The 21,011-nt window shown below is 41.9% G+C and overlaps 2 long non-coding RNA genes across 2 annotated transcripts in view; one reads left to right on the top strand and one right to left on the bottom strand.

Moving 5' to 3' along the window:
- Positions 1–21,011, bottom strand: part of LOC109270475 (uncharacterized) — a 154,720-nt gene that overhangs the window by 100,795 nt on the left and 32,914 nt on the right. The gene's annotated exons all lie outside the window — the stretch shown is intronic.
- LOC109270478 (uncharacterized) lies at positions 6,140–6,480 on the top strand. The gene is made up of 2 exons (XR_002081554.2): positions 6,140–6,242; positions 6,324–6,480. It is a non-coding gene; the product is annotated as an uncharacterized LOC109270478 (long non-coding RNA).

The following is a 21,011-nucleotide window of genomic DNA, read 5'->3' on the forward strand; positions in this document are numbered from 1 at the left end:
CTAAATTCTGATCTTATTATCGGTAAATCTGCTGTTCAAATTAGCACATTATGAAATCTTGAATTGACTTTGACATTTTGACTAGGACGACCAGGGAATTATTTGTCAGATGATCCCGGTTTGGATTGGGGCTGAATAATGAATGGTTTGTTGACTTAATTACTACATATAATTTCACTGGGAAGTCTCAAAGCTAAGTTCTTTATCCACGCCTCATTCCTTTGCCTGCATCATATTTTTCTGTATTCCTTTTGAAGTAAGTGGCACTACTATTCTTTTGGCTCAAGCCAGAAAGCTAGGTCTTTCTGCCCAGCTGCCTCCCTCACTCCACTCCATCAGGAAAACTTACAGATTTTACCTCCTGAATACTTATTGAATCTGTCCGTCTCCTCCATCCTGGAGCACCATCATCTCATTCATGCTCTCCAGTAGTGCTCCTTTTGAATGTATCCCTGTATCTAGAGGGATTTTACTAAGCTGAACTATATAGTTCATTCTTTGATTAAAACCTGGGAAAACCTCTCCCAGCATTCTGTAAAAATAATGTCCTACAATAAAATCAATTTCAAAAACATTGGGCTAACACGACAGGGCATCTGGGTGGCTCAGTCGATTAGGCGTCCTACTTTGGCTCAGGTCATGATCTCACGTGTCATGGGATCAGGCCCTGTATTGGGCTCTGTGCTGACAGTGTGGAGCCTGCTTGGGAGACTCTCTCTCCCTCTCTCCCTGTCCCTCCTCCACTCATGCTTTCTTTCACTCTCAAAAATAAATAAATAAACTTAAAAAAATCAGGCTAACGTAAGATAAAGAGGTCCCTTTGTTGCAGGACTTCTCAGAGCCTTCAATATGCTAATGTATGCATCGTGAATCACTCACGGGGGGGGGTAAAAGTGAGGATTCTTTCAGACATAAGTTATAGTGAAGTTATTATTTTGAGGAATGTCAAAGAACATCTCATGAAATACCTATGAATAGCAGTACTTTATATAACATAGCTTAGGAAATTTGGTTTACATAAAGAAATGTAGTCATGTTTACATGGTATATAAGACTTCTCATGACCTGGTCCTCACCTTCCTCATGAGCCTCATTTTGACCGCTCCCCACCTTGAGCTTCATTTAATAACAGCAAACCATATCCACTTCCTGCCACAACATGCTCCCTGTGATTTTGCTGAAGCTTTTCTCTCTGGAACATTTCCTCATCTGGTTAAATCTACTCATCTTTCAACTCTCAGCTCAGGGACCTTTCTTGAATTCCAAGTTGAGATAAATGCCTCTCTTATGAGTTCCACTTACCATAGCACAAAAAATTGGAATAATCTGTGTATGTGTCTTTTCCTTCTAGTTTACTGGTGGGTAAAGACTGAGGGACCATGCAATGATGATGATGCTAGCTAAGTTTGTTGCAGTCAGAAGGTGCCATGCTCTGTGTATGAGTTATTTAATATTTACAAGGGATTCACGAGGTAGGCATTATTAGCATCCTCATTTTGCAGACAAAGAAGCTGAGGGCTTAGAGGCTAAGGGACTTTCCTGAGGCCATATAACTAGTGAATGATGAGATGGTGTGAATTTAAGACAGCCGGACTCCCAATGCTGCACCTTTTGCAACTGTATCTGTAACACCAGCACGATGCCTGGGAGCAGACACTTGACAAACGCTTGTTGATCTAACGTGTGGGTGCGTGCGCATATCCTACACGCACCCCAAAACTACTAGCATCGAGGATGTTGAACATGCTATAGGAAAGTGTTAAATTCCATCGGTGGCAGAATTGGCAGTGGAAAGGGAGGTATGGAAAGGACAACCGGCTCATGTTCCAAATTATTCTCAGCTTTCTTGTTGTCTTAGACATATGTTCTGAGGGTGGCCAACCCCTGTTTTACAACTGTGTTAGTCTTTGCAGAATAAAGAGCAAATTAGTGTTTAATGGGGGCTATTAATATTGTCACCTAATTGAGTAATATCTAATAAATCTTTTCATTTACAACCCAATGGGAATTTCTACTTAGTGTGGAAAATGTTTGATCTCAGAAATATTTTCATACACAAACATATATATATATATATATGTTTGTGAGATGTTGAACATTCAATGAAATTTTGTGAGTATGAACTAAACACTTATTCTGGGCCTAGAACTGTTGGCAGTAGCTTTTGAGAGTTACAAAGTAAGTTTATGATAGTTTCTGCACTTTAGAATTTTGCTACTTGGCTTGAGACTATCTGAAGTATCTTATAGTAGGTCTCTAAATTGGTATTTTTTTTAACAAGAAAAAGTTCAATATATTATTTTGTTGTACTCTTTAAGGATCAAAAATCATTGCAATAGGATTATAATTTGAAGTATGAGTAAGAAGTATGTGGGCTCATGATCTCTATAAGCTGATTCTTTACTTCCTAATTAAATTGTACAGATGATGGGGCGCCTGGGTGGCTCAGTCCGTTAAGCGTCTGACTTCAGCTCAAGTCACGATCTTGCGGTCCGTGAGTTTGAGCCCCGCATCGGGCTCTGGGCTGATGGCTCAGAGCCTGGAGCCTGCTTCCGATTCTGTGTCTCCCATTCTCTCTGCCCCTCCCCTGTTCATGCTCTGTCTCTCTCTGTCTCAAAAATAAATAAACGTTAAAAAAATTAAAATTGTACAGGTGATAGAAACATTGAAAACAGAATATTACCTTATAAATGATAAAAAAGACTGGTAACTCCCATACATATGTTTTATGATTTTGTTTAAGAAATGTCTATTTCGGGGTGCCTGGGTGGCTCAGTTGGTTAAGTGTCTGACTTCAGCTCATGTCATGATCTTGAGGTCTGTGAATTCATGCCCTGTGTCGGGCTCTGTGCTGATAGCTCAGAGCCTGGAGCCTGCTTCAGATTCTGTGTCTCCCTCTCTCTGCCCTCCCCCACTTATGCTCTGTCTTTATCTCTGAAAAATGCATAAACCTTAAAAAAATGTCTATTTCATGTTAGATCAGATTAGTTGTTTAGAACAAAGACCTACATGACTTTTTTTGTGTATTTTCATATCTTTTTATTTTAATTTTTATTTTTTTAATTTACAAAATTTTTTAATTTACAAAAAAATTTATTTTTTAATTATAATTTAATTTATAATTTTAATTTAAGTTAGTTAACATATAGTATAACAATGATTTCAGGAGTAGATTCCTTAATGCCCCTTACTCATTTAGCCCATCTCCCCTCCCACAACTCCTCCAGTAACCCTCTGTTTGGTCTCCATATTTAAGAGTCTCTTATGTTTTGTCCCCCTCCTTGTTTTTATATTCTTTTTGCTTCCCTTCCCTTCTGTTCATGTGTTCTGTATCTTAAAGTCCTCATATGAGTGAAGTCATATGATATTTTCTTTCTCTGACTAATTTTGCTTAGCATGATACCCTCTAGTCCATCCATGTAGTTGCAAATGGCAAGATTTCATTATTTTTGATTGCCCAGCAATAATCCATTATGTATATATACCTCATCTTCTTTATCCATTCATCCATCGATGGACATTTGGGCTCTTTCCATACTTTGGCTATAAAGTATGTGCTGCTATAAACATTGGGGTGCATGTGTCCGTTTGAAACAGCATACCTGTATCTTGGATAAATAGCTAGTAGTGCAATTGCTGGGTTGTAGGGTAGTTCTGTTTTTAATTTTTTGAGGAACCTCCATACTGTTTTCCAGAGAGGCTGTACCAGTTTGCATTCCCACCAGCAGTGCAAAAGAGATCCTCTCTCTCCCCGCATCCTCACCAACATCTGTTGTTGCCTGAGTTGTTCATTTTAGCCATTCTGACAGGTGTAAGGTGGTATCTCATTATGGCTTTGATTTGTATTTCCCTAATGATGAGTGATGTTGAGCATTTTTTCATGTTTCTGTTAGCCATCTGGATGTCTTCTTTGGAGAAGTGTCTATTCATGTCTTTTGCCCATTTCTTCACTGGATTATTTGTTTTCTGGGTGTTGAGTTTAGTAAGTTCTCTATAGATTTTGGATAATAACCCTTCATCTGATATGTTGTTTGCAAATACCTTCTCCCATTCCGTCAGTTGCCTTTTAGTTTTGCTGATGGTTCCTTCGCTGTGCAGAAGCTTTCTATTTTGATGAGGTCCCAATAGTTCATTTTTGTTTTGGTTTCCCTTGCCTCCGGAGACGCGTTGAGTAAGAAGTTGCTGTGGCAGACCTGCATGACTTTCTGTCCCAAATATAAACAGGAATGCTTGAGAATGCCTAGACTTTTTTTTTTTCTGTTTAATATGTGCCATATCAGTTTGGATAAATTATTTACTTTGCTTATGTTAGAGTTCTTTCATTATAAAGGAAATGTTTTCCTATTCCCCATTCCATTTTCTCTGAGACTTAACCACTCATTTATTTCCTTATACTTACTGCAAACTGTGGCCTGGGATTTACTGGGATTCTCACTGTGGGCACATACTTTTTTCTTGTTTTTTTTTTTTTTTAATTTTTAAAATTTATTTTTGAGAGAGATAGAGACAGTGTGAGTGGGGAGGGGCAGAGAGCACGAGACAGAATCCTAAGCAGGCTCTGCAATGCCAGCATGGGCCAGATGCTGGGCTGGAACCCAGGAAACCATGAGCTCATGACCTGAGCCGAAAACAAGAGTCAGACGCTCAACCAGTTGACCTACACAGGTGCCCCTGGCACATACTTTTTTCATACTCATATCTCCCCTCAAGCACATGTGTTTTCATGAATGTCTGTTAATCTGCCTGGGAAAGAGCTCTCTACACCATCAGCATCAATAAATCCAGTTGTCTCATTTTTCAGTCTTATGTATTGTTGGGGTCATTTGCTAATGCTTGTATGAGTAAAGGGTTCAGAAAATGCCTGTTGCAGTGTGATTTCTTTAACTTGTTTGAGACGATACCATGAGACAACAGACCTGGGGAGCTCTGTGCTTACAGGGAGGAAAGAAAGGAATTTTGATTTTTTTTCTTTAGCTAAATGTTATAAAACTTTAAAGCTTAAATTTGAATATTTGTTGCAGATGGGTTAAAGAAAATACATCAACTCAGTATTTTTCCTGTTTCTACTCATTAGCGAACAACAGAAGCCTAAAAAAAAAAAAAAAAAAAGGAATGTTCTATAAAGTAAGATATAAAATTTGGGTTAGGGTTATAAGTTAATAGTTTCATTATTCCCTGTCCCCAAATTATTTCTGGGCCCTGGGCCTCTGAACCTAAGGTAATCTGCTAGGCAATTTTAACATCTTATCACAAGTCAGTGATCTCTCCTCCATGTCCTCCCTATCTTATTGACAAATGTTTCTGTGGTGACCTAGTTCTGCTTCCTGTTTAAACTGTATAAAGGATTCATTGAATTCACTATCTAGCTTTTGATTCTATTTGCAAATATATAGCTGTAAATGATTCCATTCATTAGCTGATGCAGTCTCCCTTTGCTAACCATATTTGGGTCATTTCATTGTTAACATCGGCTGAGGGAGGAGAAGGAACTCTTTGAAACTCCTCCCACTTGTGATTTTATGGGTCTGATATGGAGGTTTATCAGGGCAGAAGCATGGCTTGGCTGACCCAATGCCCATTTCCAGATTTCTCTGCCCTTGCCTACCGCTACAATAGAATGGAGAAGCTAAATATTCACTGTTCTTAACTTCCTCTGAAGCAAGGGGTGGCCTTTTGACAGAGTTCCAGCCAATGCAGCAGAAGTGGAATTCTGGAGTGGAGGGTTCTGGGAAGGATCTTTTATTTCCTGATGAAAGAGGCCAGAAGCTGCTGGTACTACACCTTCCACTTCTTTTGGTCTTGACCATTGTTGTGATGCCTGAATCTACAACAGTCACCCAGCAACTTTGAGATAATACACCAATGTACTAAAATGGTAGAGTAGAATTATAGAAGAAACCTTGGTTTTTATCATATCATGGAGCCCCACATTATACAGAACTGCCTCCCTCTAGCATTGTATATGAAAAGCAAATCCCTATGTAGCGGTCTTAGGATATGGCTACAAATTCTTTGACACTTCTCCCATTAAAAGATCCTTCTCCTGAATATAGGCCAGACTTAGTGAGTTGCTTCCAGCAAATAGAATGCAGTGGGAGAGATACTGCATGATTCTCAGGTTAGGTCATAAAAGGTGATACAGTTTCTGCCTTATTATTCCTCTTCTCATGTGCGACTTGGAAGCCATGAGTTGACATATCAGAAGTCAGTCTACACCAAAGCTGCCATGCTGGAGAAACCATGTAAGAGACCACATTGAGATAGTGATGCCTGAGGAGCCTCAGCTGTTATCAGGCTCCAGCTCTTTCACTCTCCCCATCAAGGCTGAACAAACATGTGAGTGAACCAGTCTGCAGATGATTCCAGCCCTCAGTCTTCAAGCTGCCCTAGCTGATGTCAACGAGAAGAGACAAGCTTCCCTCCACCAAGTCCTTCCCAAACTACAGATTCAGGAGGAAAATAAATGTTATTTTTAAGTCACTAAGTTTGGGGATGGTTTATTAGGTGGCAACAGAAACTGGACACCTTATTTTTTATACTGCTGTTATTGGGACATTCTGTTACTTGCAGCCAAAAGGAGCCCTACTAAAACACTTAGTAGTAGGCAGATTAAAAGAAATTGCTAAAACGACCCTTCTAAATTACTATACATGTTATCTGTTGTATTCTTCTCTTAGCCTAGTTATGCTAATCAAATTAACTATAGTATTGATGTCATGATTTTCCATAAGCTGATGTTAATTTAGTTCTATACAGGTTTTATTTATAATAGGACTGGGCTAGTAGAAACGCAGAAAAGGAGAAATTTCAATTCAGGACACCATATTTCTGTTTTCCTGCTCTTTTAGTGGGAAACAATAAAAATATCAGTAAACAATATCAATAGCTGCTTCACTAGCAGGTAAAGCTTGTCTGAGTCCCCAACTTCATCAAATCCCATCAGTGTTTGAGGTTGTTTTCTTAATGAAATGTTCCTAGCATTTGACAGCTTTGTTCCTTCATTGACATTTGAAGCTTTTTAAATAGATGAATTTTTAATGTCATATTTAATAGGCCAGATTCCTTGAAGCAAAATCCCATTAGTTAGTGTCCACTTTTTAGAGAATGGATGGTCACTAATTACTGTTAGAATTTATTTAAAAGTTTTAATATATGGTCTTAATCATAAACTCATTTATAGATCCAGCATATAGAAACTAGTAAGATTATTCTAGATTAATAGTCATATCCTTACATGGGAGCTGCAGTATAAATTAAAAATCTTTTATCCAAAAGTAACATAATGCTATTTCTGGTGATGGAAATTCTTAGTTGGCTTTGTAATATAGTTTGGGCTATTTTCTTATCCCATTGGACTGAAATTTTAAACCTAAAAGAACAAAATGTAACTTCTGAAAGCTGGTTGCACAAAAGCCAATTTCATTTTTGTGTGTTTATTTACACAACGTCCACATTCTTAAACTGTTGGCAAATTCACAGCTGGGTGGAGCTGCACATGTGTCATTGTGCTGATGCTACGGGGCGGGGTGGGTGTGGAGGGTGGGCTGGGGCACATAGGGGTCCTTGCAAAGAGAAGTTACATAAGTGATATCACATGCAGAAGTAGCCTCTGGGGTTTAAAAATAACTGGACAGGGAGTGTCAGCCTTTCTTGGATCTGACTCCCTGACTTACTATCCTTAAGGGTCAGACCTATATTCCTGGGTGGGCTGGAGAATCTGTTTAAATGCACTCAGTTCCTCATGGAAACCCTACATAATAGCTTAAAGAGCCTGGGAATGTTTTTTGTCTCAAGGCAGCAAGGTGCTGCCTGCAAAAGCTGAACCAACATCTCAATGAGAAGCCAAAACAGGACAGATGTTTCATGCTGTGCCTCAAATGCAGTTGCTTCCAGCATGGTTTCCTTAAACACAAAAACAGAGAAGACAACTGCTCTTCCATAGTGGCTTCAAAGCAGATTAAAATAAGCACTAATTTCCCATCCTGTCCTTCTCCCTACCCATCTATTTTAGGGAACTGAAGTATTGATATATGAGACAATGCCTTGTATTCATGCTACCTGATATTTTTATTTTTGTAATTTGTGAAAAATAAGCTGTTCACAGCTTATCTACCCTGCATATCTACCCTGGTGTCAGAGATTCCTTGAGGGCCAATATCTTAATTTAATTGGCACAGAGTCCCCATCTAGCACCTGAGAAAATATATATACCGTGCAGTCATATGAGACCAAAGAAATGGTAGGAGTGGGGGTGAAATCTAACAAAGGTCAGAAAACAACATAAATACATATTAAATCTGCCACCTGCCTATGGTTACCCTGAGCCTATCCAGTATCACTTGAGATGCTCATGTCATTAGGGAGAGGCAGGTATTTCTTTCTTTCTTTCTTTTTTTTTTTTCCAAATATATGAAGTTTATTGTCAAATTGGTTTCCATACAACACCCAGTGCTCATCCCAAAAGGTGCCCTCTTCAATACCCATCACCCACCCTCCCCTCCCTCCCACCCCCCATCAACCCTCAGTTTGTTCTCAGTTTTTAAGAGTCTCTTATGCTTTGGCTCTCTCCCACTCTGACCTCCTTTTTTTTTTTTTCTTCCCCTCCCCCATAGGTTTTTGTTAAGTTTCTCAGGATCCACATAAGAGTGAAAACATATGGTATCTGTCTTTCTCTATATGGCTTATTTCACTTAGCATAACACTCTCCAGTTCCATCCATGTTGCTACAAAGGGCCATATTTCATTCTTTCTCATTGCCACGTAGTACTCCATTGTGTATATAAACCACAATTTCTTTATCCATTCATCAGTTGATGGACATTTAGGGTCTTTCCATAATTTGGCTATTGTTGAGAGTGCTGCTATAAACATTGGGGTACAAGTGCCCCTATGCATCAGTACTCCTGTATCCCTTGGGTAAATTCCTAGCAGTGCTGTTGCTGGGTCATAGGGTACGTTTATTTTTAATTTTCTGAGGAACCTCCACACTGTTTTCCAGAGTGGCTGCACCAATTTCATTCCCACCAACAGTGCAAGAGGGTTCCCTTTTCTCCACATCCTCTCCAGCATCTATAGTCTCCTGATTTGGTCATTTTGGCCACTCTGACTGGCGTGAGGTGATATCTGAGTGTGGTTTTGATTTGTATTTCCCTGATGAGGAGCGACGTTGAGCATCTTTTCATGGAGAGGCAGGTATTTCTATTCTCTGGCTATCAAACGACCATTGGTGGTATCCTCTGGGTTAGAACCCTTAGCTTCAATCCCCAGCCTTTCCTTGAGTTTCCAGATGACTTCGACATTCCCCCACCACTTGCTCATTGGTATTAGCAGATAGAGCCCATCAATTCCTCTCTAATGCCACTGCTTCTTCCTGAAGGCCTACACACCATCGCAAACCAGAAGGCAGCCTCTTACCCATATAAAGGATTCCTTTTAGAGGCATGATCTATTCAAGCTGGTTCCTTCCAGAGTTCTTTCATTCACTGAAGCAGTATTTCTCAAAGCATTTGAATCATCTGGGATGCTTGTAAAATACAGATTCCCACTGGATCAGGCACCTTCTGGGTGAGGCTGAGAGTCTGCATATGTAACAAGCTCTTTAAGCAAAAAACTGATTCTGTCTCAAGATAAAGGTGCAAAGAGCTAGTTAATTTCGTCCCTATTCACATCAAGTTTAGGATTTGTTAGGGATACCTTTCACCCTCACAGTCTGGAAACTCCAGGAAAAGTCTGCCAATTTCAACAACTAGGACACCACCTGAACTTTCAACTTGCCACAGTCTCAAAACAACTGTAACTGGGCTCTGTGGGGAATCTTGAGGCTGAGAACACCACCTGACCTCTCATTCTTGGCCTTGGCCACCCTTGCACCTTTGAGGAGCTCCCTCCCCATGTGGCCTGTGTTCTCCTATACTCTGGTCTTTTCACTGTTCTGTGCTTCCTCTTCCTCACCACCTCCCTCCCACCCCACCCCCCCACCCCCCATCTCACCATACCATGTGCTCAGCTCACTCCTCCTCCCTCCGGACTTCTGCTCCATGGCAAATCCCCTTCCATCAGTCCCCAGAGTACCCTTGCTTCTGCTGAGCTCTGCCTCTGCCTGGGGACACTCTTTCTTCCTTAGTCCTCCCAAGTGTCGCCTGCCTTTCCCCCCATGCCCATTATGAGCTAGTGGCTGCAGGTGGGGGATGGAATTGGAAAGAGATCATCAAACTTTTTCTGTAAAGGACCAGATAGTAAATATCTTTGTGGGCCATACATCTTCCATAACTACTCAAGCCTGCCAGCCACTGTAGTTCAAAAGCAACAACAGGCAGTAAGTAAACAAATGAACGTATTTCAATTAAACTTTTTTATGGACATTGAAATATGAATTTTATATAATTTTCACGGGTCATACATTTTCTTCTGAAAAAATTTTCAACTATTTAAAAATGTAAAAACCATTCTTAGCTCATGGTCCATACAGACAAAAAACAAAAAACAAAACAAAACAGGGACTGGGCTGAGTTTTGCCCATGGCTATTCTTCGTTGACTCCTGATCTAAACTAGTGCTTCTCAAACTTTAATGTGCATATACATGATGAAGAACCTTGTTAAAATGCAGACTTTGATTCAGTAGATCCAGGGTTTCTGAGATCCTGCACTTCTAACAAGTTCCCAATATACCACTCGTGTTGGTATATAATACTCGTATCGCTGTGAGTATACCACACGTTGAGTAGCAAGGTAGTATAACCATACGTCGAATTTTAGTCTTTATATAATAAAGACATTAAAATAGCTTAATGATAAAGTATTCATATTGTAATTCGTGTTCTGTAGAAAGGCTGCGTGGAAGGCCTGGTGGCTAAGAGAGGAGGCTTTGAAACCTAACAGACTCCCACTTACCAGTTATATGAATATGGATATACTTGTTAACTTCCCTCAATTTCCATTTTTTCAGCTGTAAACCTATGCAATAATAACCTCTGCCTCAGATGGCTGTTTAGGATTTTAACATGATTATGCACTTAGCAAGTGCCCAATAAACCTGCGGCATTATTATTTTTAAATTTAAAAAGCAAGACATGAACCTGCACATAACAAAACAGTAAGAACTCTGAGTGCCTTAGGGGATATCCTTGCTTTCTCTCTTGGAAAATATTTGCAAGGGTCATGCTGTTCATTAATTCAAGAAACATTTGCTGAGCCACTACATCTCCGGCCAGGCAATGTGCACTGTTGGATCTGCTAAGATGAGTGGAATGTAAGCTCAAATTGGTGCGGGAGGTGGAAACACACAGCAATTTCAGCATGGAATAAGTGCTGTATGGCGAGTGCCGTATGTAGAGTGCTGGGGCAAGGCCACAATCCCACTCTGCCAGGAGGAGAGACCAGAGGATTCCACACAGGAGGTGACCCTCAGCTAGACTTTGAAGGATGATTATGGGTCTGCCTGATGGAGGGAAGAGGGAGCAGGATATGCACAGGAGGTGGGGGGAATCCAGGACAACTGGACTCTAGGGACGTGGGGGACAGGCCAGGGACAGGCTCTGACCAACCAGAACAGATGCAGGTCTTGATGTTATAGAGGTGTGGCCTGGCTGGGGATCAGCCCTGGGTAGGTCATTATCCCTTTCGGGAAAACATCCTGACAATACCCATAATGCATGCCAATGGGGACTCTGAAAAAAGGCAGTGCCAGAAAATCCTCAACCACTTTTGCCGGAGTCACAGAAAGACTGGGGAGCTCTTGTGCTGAGCCAAGGAATCCCAGCCTCTGTGGCTTGTGTTCCTAAGGAATAGAATAGACTGGATAAGAATTCTCTATGACGTGGGGCCTACCACATCAAGGCCGATGGAAAACAGCCTTTATAAGTGAGCCCCTGGAAACCTACTTGGCTCAGTAATTACTTACTACGTGTCTGTTACAGGAGGGGCTTTGTGTGGTGGTGCTGCTGGGGCTACTAGGGTGACGTCTGGGATCTGCCATGGGGAATTTCACCTCTAGTCGAAGAAACTGGCATTCAAACCTCTATGCTGGGGGGGTGAGGAGAGCCCGAAGTCTTGGAGAACTTTATAGAAAGAAGAAACTGATTATAAGGAGTTTGGATCTGGGAGGTGGGAGCTCCACGTGTGCTTCATGGAGGAAGTGGCATTTGAGCTGGCCTTTGAGATGCATGTTTCTGTCTTTGGGTGCTCCCTTCAGGATTTTCAGCTTGTTTCAGGGGCAGGGGGATGGGGGTCTCTCTGTATAGATAACTAACTTCAATTAGTGGCCTTGGAAGTGACAGCAGTTTCCTGAACTGACCTTCTAGTGCTGAGTAGGGGCCAAAAACTACCATCTGAAAAAAACCCTGAACGTCTTCAGGGCAAAGGTTGCAATCAAACACAATTTGGATTACAGCCCCAGAACTGAAATTCAGAAATAGTTCCTGGCAATATCTATCTGTCTTCCCTTCTTCCCTTCCCTGAGGCCTTCTATCCTCCACAGCAGGGCTTCTCATCTAGAGGGTCATGTGTGAGAAGTAGTGGGCCAAACAGCAAGGGGGGTAGGAAGGACAGTAGGTTCCTGACTTGTGCTGGGACATCTGCATCCTGATGCACAGTGTCCTCAGTGGCATATACTGACTCTAGACTGTTCTTGTCTCTGTTAATTCCTCCTTTCTCAGTGGTATAGGATGGACTTTTCTGCCCTAATACTCCCCTAAATCATGCTTAATCTGTTTGAACTGACTTTTCTCCAAATCATCTGCATTCAGTTGAGATTTAGCCATGTTTGGGTCCATCTGGGACCCTAGAGGGCCCCAGCCAAGTTGCCTGGCCTGAAAGGGAGATTTATGTTTGGGGCTTTGAGTTGAGAAGAGTGTGTGGAGGAGGCACAAGGCCCAGTCCAGCCTGTGGACTAGGTTTGGGGTCAGTGTAGAGTGGACTGCAAACCAAAAGGGGCTGTTGTTTTACACGGAACTCTGAGACAAAGGGCCAGAGGCAATGTTATTTCAAGGTCCAAGTGAGAAAATGCTACTCAGGGAACACCCAAACATTGCTAATCACCTCCAGAGCTAGTGCTTGCAGAATCCTGAACAATTAATATGGGCTCGGTTTGGGTCTTTCCCTAGAGTTAGACAAAAGGAGTATGTGGTTTTTTGTTTTGTTTTGTTTTCTTTTCTGATTGAAAAGAGTTTCCTGACTCCACAGTTGCAGTTTGGGGATCTCTGTAAATTGCTTCCTGGGCATGGAAGCAGAATTCTTATGAAGGGCAGGGGTGAGATGCTATTCCAAACATCACTGATGAGGCTGGGATGCAAGAACATAAGAAGTCTGCTTATGAACACGCATGAGATGCCCTTGGATGCTCCCAAATATAAGCACGGGAGAACAGATTGCCGAGATCCCTCCTTGTATGATAGGAGGACACGTGAATAAAATCTGAATTGTTATTGTTATTGTAACTTCATTTGTACCCAGTGGCTGGAGAGGCTTGGAGAAATTTTTTATGTTTGTAAATGTACGTGCGGAGAAATTTTTTATGTTTGTAAATGTACGTGCATGCATATGAGATGGATACTTGAAAACACAGTTGTAGGAAAGAGTGTTCCTCAACCCAGTCAAAAACACTGTAGCAACATAGGTCTGTGTGACAGGTGCCACATTTAGATGAATATGAATCAGCCAACCTGCAATTATTTTTCAAAGTTTCCTAAACAGTTCTTGTCAATAAGTAGCAGTGAGCACGGCACAAGGTGCATTCCCATGAGATACGGTACGTGGCTAGATTTTTATTTGTAGATGATCTGTCTTGCCCCCTAGAACAGGTAACTGGAACTCTGTCATTTTGTTCATATCTGTATCCCCAGTGTCTAGAACAGTGATTGACACATAGTAGGTGCTCAATAGTTGTGAATGAATATATAAATAACTTGATGAATGAACACTTGGGTTTTATATATCAGCTGGAAGCCCTCTGTCTCTTTTCTCAGATGCTGTTACTTCTGCCAAATATACCTTGAGTCGCTGGCCTATGGTAAACTCCACTTTCTCAGTGTAGAGACTGTGGGTGGTTCCCAGGGTATTATGGCTTGGCACGTGGGTGTGAATTCTTATACAAACACAGAGGCCCTGGGCTTAGCAGATAGTCCCAAAAGCTCAGAAGGACTTCCCAGCAGAATACTATAAAGTTCCTCTTCCTTAAAACATCTTACAAAAATTTCCTCATTATGAAAATAACACATGTTCATTAAGTAAAAGTTGGAAACACTAGAAAAACATGAAGGTAAAAAAATTACCCATAATCCCTTTACTCAAACACAAATCCATCCTTCTCTTTCTCCTGGATTACTGAAACAGCTTTTAAACCTGACCACCTTCCCTTCAGCCTAGTCATCCTCCAATCTAGTCGCAGAGCCGGGGAGAGAGATTTGTAAAACACAGATCCTAAAACAATTCAAAGGCTTCCCATTGCCCTCAGTATCCAAACCACTCAACAGGGCTGGCTCTGCTTATGTCTTTTGCTTCCTATTCCTCTGAGTCCCTATCATATTACACTTGTGCCAAATTTCCTTCATTGGAATTTCCTTCAAATCTTTAAATGAGTTGCACTTTCTCCTGCTGTCTCTGGTCTTTTTCACAAGCTGTTGACTTTGCTTAGAACTCTCTCCACCTTTCTTGGTTCTATTCTTTATCTTTTTGTTTCCTTGTCTGTGTTTATCTGTCTTTTCCTCTTTTCTTTGTCTGATTCAGAATTTAGATCCTACTTTCCCCACTAAAACACCATTCTTGACTGTCCTTCCCCATTTGCCTACCAAATCTGAGTTTGGAGGTCCTCCTGTTTGCTTCAAAAAAACCCATAGATTTCTTCCGCCACATAGCTCACCATACAGTATGTTTAGTCCTATCTGTAAGGGTCTCTCTTTATTCTCAGTGCACAGCACTGTGCCTACTTCATGTCACACAGCTCAATAAATATTTGTGGAGGTGAATTTAACCTTAATTGTTTATATTTTAGAAACTTTTCCTCCTAACCTTTGCTTTAATCATATTGTGTTTTCCATTCTACATATATATAATTAATCATGTAAATTATGTTAGAATCCATACCATATAAATATTTTATTCTTATGGTTTTTCTTAACAGTATATGAAATATTTTCAATTTAAACCAGTCTTCATAAACTTCATTTTTAATGACTGCACACTCTTCCATCAAGTGGAGGTACTCTGGTTATCTTCTATTGCAGGACATTTAAGATTATTTTGCCTGTACAATTTGTTAATAATTAAAAAACATCTTTGGGTATTTTGGGGCATAAAACTTTTCTATATTTTGAATTATTTCCTTAAAACACCCAAAATAAAATTTGGAGGTCACCGGGCATTTGAAGTTTTTAATTGTGTTGCCTGATTGCCTTTGTAGCATTATTTATTAGTTTATATTGCCATCATCCATTTCATTCACCCTCACTAAAGTCACTTCATTTCGCCCATTAAAAACCTTCAAAGAACATGTACCTCCCAAAGAGAGCAGCACCAAGGATATAGGGCCAATATTTGCCCCTCTTGTCACTGTCTTCCAAGGGCAGTGTCTCGGTTCCATTTTCAAAGTGCAAACTTTCCTCTCACCCCACTTGGCTGAGCAATCACTCTGCACATCTTTTTCTTCTTCTTACGGGAGTGAGGTAGCTTTAAGTTTGTTCTTTTTATTCCATGTCAAATCCTTTGGATGAACCCAGGCCAACCTCTACTCACATTTCCCACCCTTCCATCAACACACACACACTCAGGAATCAGTTAAAGTCCACCAAAGGGTAATATCCACTGAGACCACCTTCCCACTCACCTTATCTTTTCCCTGGTTCTCTGATTCCTTGGCTCTTCCCCATAGTTCCGACTGTTTATCTGTTTTCCTTTCTCCCCCCATTTTTCAATAAATCTATCAAGCACCCACCAGGCCAAGCACAAGTGCTGGCATACACGGAAAATAAGGCAGCAAATTCTCCCTCCTGCCATCATGGAGTTTACATTCTAGTGGGTGTTCACATTTTAGATTAAAAACAAAAACAAATCCATACATTAAAAAGTTACACATTGTGATGGGCATTATGAAGGGAATAGAGGCTAAGAGAGAGAATACTGGAAAAGATCTTTAAATAAAATCATACTTCCCTCTTACCCCCTTTCTTTCCCCTTAACTCCTAGGTATGCTTTATTTTCTCCATAGTACTTACCACACCTGATAGAGTATGTACACTATTTCCTGCTTTGTTTATTGTCTGTGTCCCCACCACCACTTGAATGTGAGCTCCAGGAGGGCAGGGGATTTGCAGTTCACTGCTGCACCTGGCCCACTGCAGGTTCTCAGTATCTGCTGGATGACTTTGTGAGTGGAAGGACTTCTTGGGAGGTATGTGTGAAACTGGGATCTGAGGATGAGAAAGAGCCATTCGTGAAGAGAGGTGGTGTCAGAGTCTAGGTGGAAGAAACAGCAGGTACAGAGGCTCTGAGGCAGGGAAAAGGAATGGAAAGCAGCCCAGAGTGGCTGAGTCAGAGTGACTAAGGTGGGAAGCAACACAAAATGATGAGGTTTGTCAGGCAAGTAGGGCCCCTATCATGCCAGGCCTTGAAGACCCTGTTCGGGGGTGTGGATTTCATTCCAAGAACAATGGGAACCCCCTGAAAGTTTTGAGTTGACATGACACGAGGATATGCCTCCCTGCATCGGCAGAGTGTAACTATAGTATTTGTATATTTGGGGGTGGGGGGCAGACATGGGGTGGGATGGGATAGGGTAATTCACATGGTGAGTTCTTGTGCATGGATTTGTCCTCTGTGACCCATATTCTCCCTATTGGGTGTGGAGTATCAAATTCCTTCCAAGCCTATTGTTTTAGGATCCTATAATTATAAGTCAATACACATAACTATACTCCCCTTGTTATCATGTTCCCTTATGTTTTGATATCTAGCCTCTAGTGTTTGACCCAGATGAGAAACCTCACTTCTGAAGCAGGGTCCAGAGCTGCCATTTTTAGGATGACGGTAGATCTGACATCGATTTGGTGACCTGGGGGAACATGTTTTGTTTTTTATAATTTTAATGTGAAAAGTGGAGTCATGGCTTTCCCTTGAACCCTGCCATTTTGTCCAGCCTGGTTCATTTTTCTCAGACCTGTTTGGGATCTAGTTGAGAGTCTTGCTGTGAGGATTCAGGCGTTGTAAGGACAGGAGAAGAAGCCCCCTCAACAAGGGAGAGCTCCAGAAAGCTGAGCTGACGGAAAGTCCCACTGCTTCCCAGCCCTGTCATGGTGGCCTTCTTTTGGGGATACCTTCCTCCTGGCTTCTGACTCCAGCCGCTTTGGTGTTTATCCTTCAGGAACCCCTGCAACTGACCACAGCTTCTGGCTCATTCCACTGGCACTTCTTCCTGCAAACGACCTCCTTCTCGCCCGTGTACTTGCTGCTTGGGTCTTGTTTGTCTGTCCTTCTCACTAAGAAATGCCAGCCATTCTGACCCAGCCTGTCAGCTCCCCTTAGGGAAGCCATGCTGTTAGCTGTCCCTGAGGAGCCTATTTCCCTCTGCCCAAACCTAGGAATCCATGGGATGGACAGAGGTAGGAGGTGTGTAAGTAGCACAGAGTAAAACAGAAAGTGTGACTGAACATTGAACAGCTGGCTCAGGAGACGATAACATGGGGCACATTAGGGATGTCATTTCCCCACTCCCTGGAGGGGAGATGGAGATGGAAGGGTCCTTTTTGTTTTGTTTTGTTTTTGATTGTGAGCAAATGGCCCTGCATAAATCCAATGATCACAATTGAATTAAATTTACAACAGACTTAGCCTGGCACGTATTTAATAGAACACCTAATTGTTACTGGGTTGCATGGCACTTAGGCACACCCTGTAAGCAATTTACTGATCATTTCTTTTATTCAGCTAAACTGCACTTTGTTTTTCTCATCTCACTTGACTTCTCTAGCGTCTATAATTGGCATAGATGGTATTCCATGCTAGTGCTGTATTAATATCACATGAGCGCATAATACTTTATGGCAATTATTATCGCATAGAGGAAATTAGACAGAGTCCACACATTTGATGAGCAAGTGGAAGGGGGCCAGCACTATGTTCCGATCCTGGTGTTTTGACTTCAGCGGCCATTCTTTCAACAACAGCGCTTTGCATGATCCCTTTTACCCAGACCACCTGAAAGCCTTAGGCTCTCATTTGCCAGCAGCAAGGGCAGAGGTTTGGGGAGAGTAAGGCCATCCTTGCAGCAAAGTGAAACAGAGCTTTGGATTCTGGAAACCCATAGTGTCCGGGTGGAAGGGTGGGGTGTGTGGAATAGGTGGGGCTGAGAGCACAACCCCAGTGCTCTAGAGTTCCCTGCCTCCACTTCACCCCTGCAGAACCAGTCTATACCAGGGGCATTCTTATTGTGATATCAGGAAGAAGAAATGCCTTGGCTCACCCATGGCCCCTCTCACTTGTAATTGCTCAGATATGCAGCAATTCATCTTAAAACTAGAGTTAAAAAGGCAAAAATGTGGGAAGAGATTATAAGGGTCTAGCCTCTGGGTGTCTGATTGTGGGAGTGTGGAAGGAGGGTGGGGAGAGGTGGAGCAGTTAATGGGAGGTAGGTGTGGGGGAAGGGAATGGGAGGGGAGCTTGAAGAGAAGATGAACGCCATTTGCCACACGCAGGACCACATTACAAACAGCTCCATCTTCTCACTAGTCTTTTCTGTTTTAGAGTGCCATGACTATTCCTTTGGGAACAGGAGTTTTCTCTACTTATTTCCTACCATGGAAATTCTATTAATTGGCTTGCCAAGGACAGGGGTCACACTATCTCTCATGGCAATCAGAATTGCTTAGTGGCTGATGGCGCAAGCTGCTTACTTCAGACAGATGGAACAGCGGTGGGAATTTGTATTCTATTTCATGGCAGTCATGTGAATGCTTTCTTTTTCTTGGTCATTGAACCTGCGTACGACTGTAGAGAAGGTGACAAGAAAGTGTGAAAAGATGCTAAAGCCACTTGAGCAATCTGTTCTTTGCAGGCTTGGGAGCCCCGAATAAAAAGCTACTTCAGAATAGGTCAAATGGAAAACTGTCCAGTCATGGTTGCTATGGTAACCAACAAACATGTTGGCCTTTCAAAGGTCCTGCCCCTGAAGAGGATGATGGCTTTTGTCGTGAAATTTGTGAACTTCACCTATTTCACCACTATTTACTTTCCAAGTTGTTAATAGTAATGAATTGCTCATTATCTAGAAACAGTCCATCTCTGCTCAAATTTGGAGCTAACGCTGGCCCCCACCTCCCTTTCTCCTGCATCAGGATCTGGTGTGTGGTTCTCACCTCTCTCATAGTCTGCAGAGGTTTATAGGAACCATGGAAAAGCACACAGGAGCGGCAATGAGGTGACCAGAGCTCTGCTGTGTGACTCTCACCCCTGTGGCTCTCATTTCTATTAAAAGGGGGATAAAAATATCTTCCCTACTCATTTTATGGGGTTTTGCAAAGATACATGAGGTTTTAGATATAAAACTGATTGGAAAATGTTTAGTGCGTTATGCTTACTTAAGAGAAAGCATAATAATTTCTCAATCTTCAGACAGAATGCTTGTTACGAATGACGAATACATTTCCTCTTAAGTATTAATCCTAACTGAAGTGTTGAGAAGGATTCTGAGTCTCCATCTAAGCTCAGCTGGCAATGGTAACAATCATTTAGTGAAGTCTGCCTTGCACTTGGTGTGGGTGGCGGGGAGGAGAGGCATCACGAGAGCTGTGTGTCTGCCACTTTAGTTGAGGACGGTCCTCTGTTGCTCCATTGCCACCTTTGGAAGCTGAGCGTTCATTACTGCTCTGTAGCTTGTTCGGTCCTGGTCGGCCAGAAGTGATTCATGGGAGATAAACTCCTGACATTCCAGGCTGAGACCTGATATAATTTTGTTTTTTCAAAAAACACACACATTTTGATTTATTGCTAGTAAAGTGAAACATGTTTATTGTTGGAACTTTGACAACAGAGAAACAGACAAAAAAACAAGAACAGCTTATAATCTCATCATTCCTGGATCACTTTAACATTTTGGTTACGGATTTCTTGCCTTCTGATCTGATTTACTTATTTCTTAAAAAATGATCACTGGTTGTTGTGTGCAGAATGGATTGTAGGCACATAGTGTGGATGCAGAGAGACCAGTTGAGAGGCTGATATAGAAGTCTAGGGGAAAGATGCCAGCATCCTGGGCTGAGGGGTGAGTGGTGGAGACAATGAAAAGTTGTTGGATTTGGCATACATTTTGAATATAGAAACAACAAATTTGCTGATGGGTTGGATGTAAGGAAGGCAGGCATGAAAAGGATGGTGTCCAATTCCATTTTCAGTGAAATGATGATCCATTTACAGTGGTGGAGAACAACCAAGAAGCAGGCCTGTGTGTCAGGGAGATGTGGTTGTGGAAATCAGGAATTCAGTTTTGGATATGAGAAGCCTGAGTGAAAATTTCAGTGAAGATTTTGAGTAGGCAGTTGGAGACATGGTGGGAGCTCTGGGACAGGATGGGACTGGGGATTCTGATCTGAGGATCATCTGCATTAAGAGGATGGAAAAGAGATGGGACCTGTCTAGGGAGTTAAGTAAAGATGGACAGGAAGTCTGAGGACTGAGACCTGAGGCCCTCCAATATGTATCCGCTGGAAAGAGGAGGGGGAGGACTCACATAGGAAACTGAGGGAGTGGCCAGTAACTAGGAAGAAAATTAGAAGAGAGTGCATAAATAAAGACTAAAAAAAGGGGGGGGGGCACCTGGGTGGCTCAGTTGGTTAAGCATCCAACTTCTGCTCAGGTCATGAGCTCATGTTCAAGGGTTTGAGCCCTGCATCAGGCTCTGTGCTGCCAGCTCTGAGCCCACTTTGTAACCTCTGTACCCCCCTCTCTGCCCCTCCACTGCATGTACTCTCTCTCTCTCTCTCTCTCTCTTAAATAAATAAACATTTGAAAAAATAAGAGAGAGTGCTGT

The sequence above is a fragment of the Panthera pardus genome, unplaced genomic scaffold (assembly GCF_024362965.1).
Source record: "Panthera pardus isolate Hobbes unplaced genomic scaffold, ASM2436296v1 HiC_scaffold_6, whole genome shotgun sequence".
Classification (NCBI taxonomy): domain Eukaryota; kingdom Metazoa; phylum Chordata; class Mammalia; order Carnivora; family Felidae; genus Panthera; species Panthera pardus.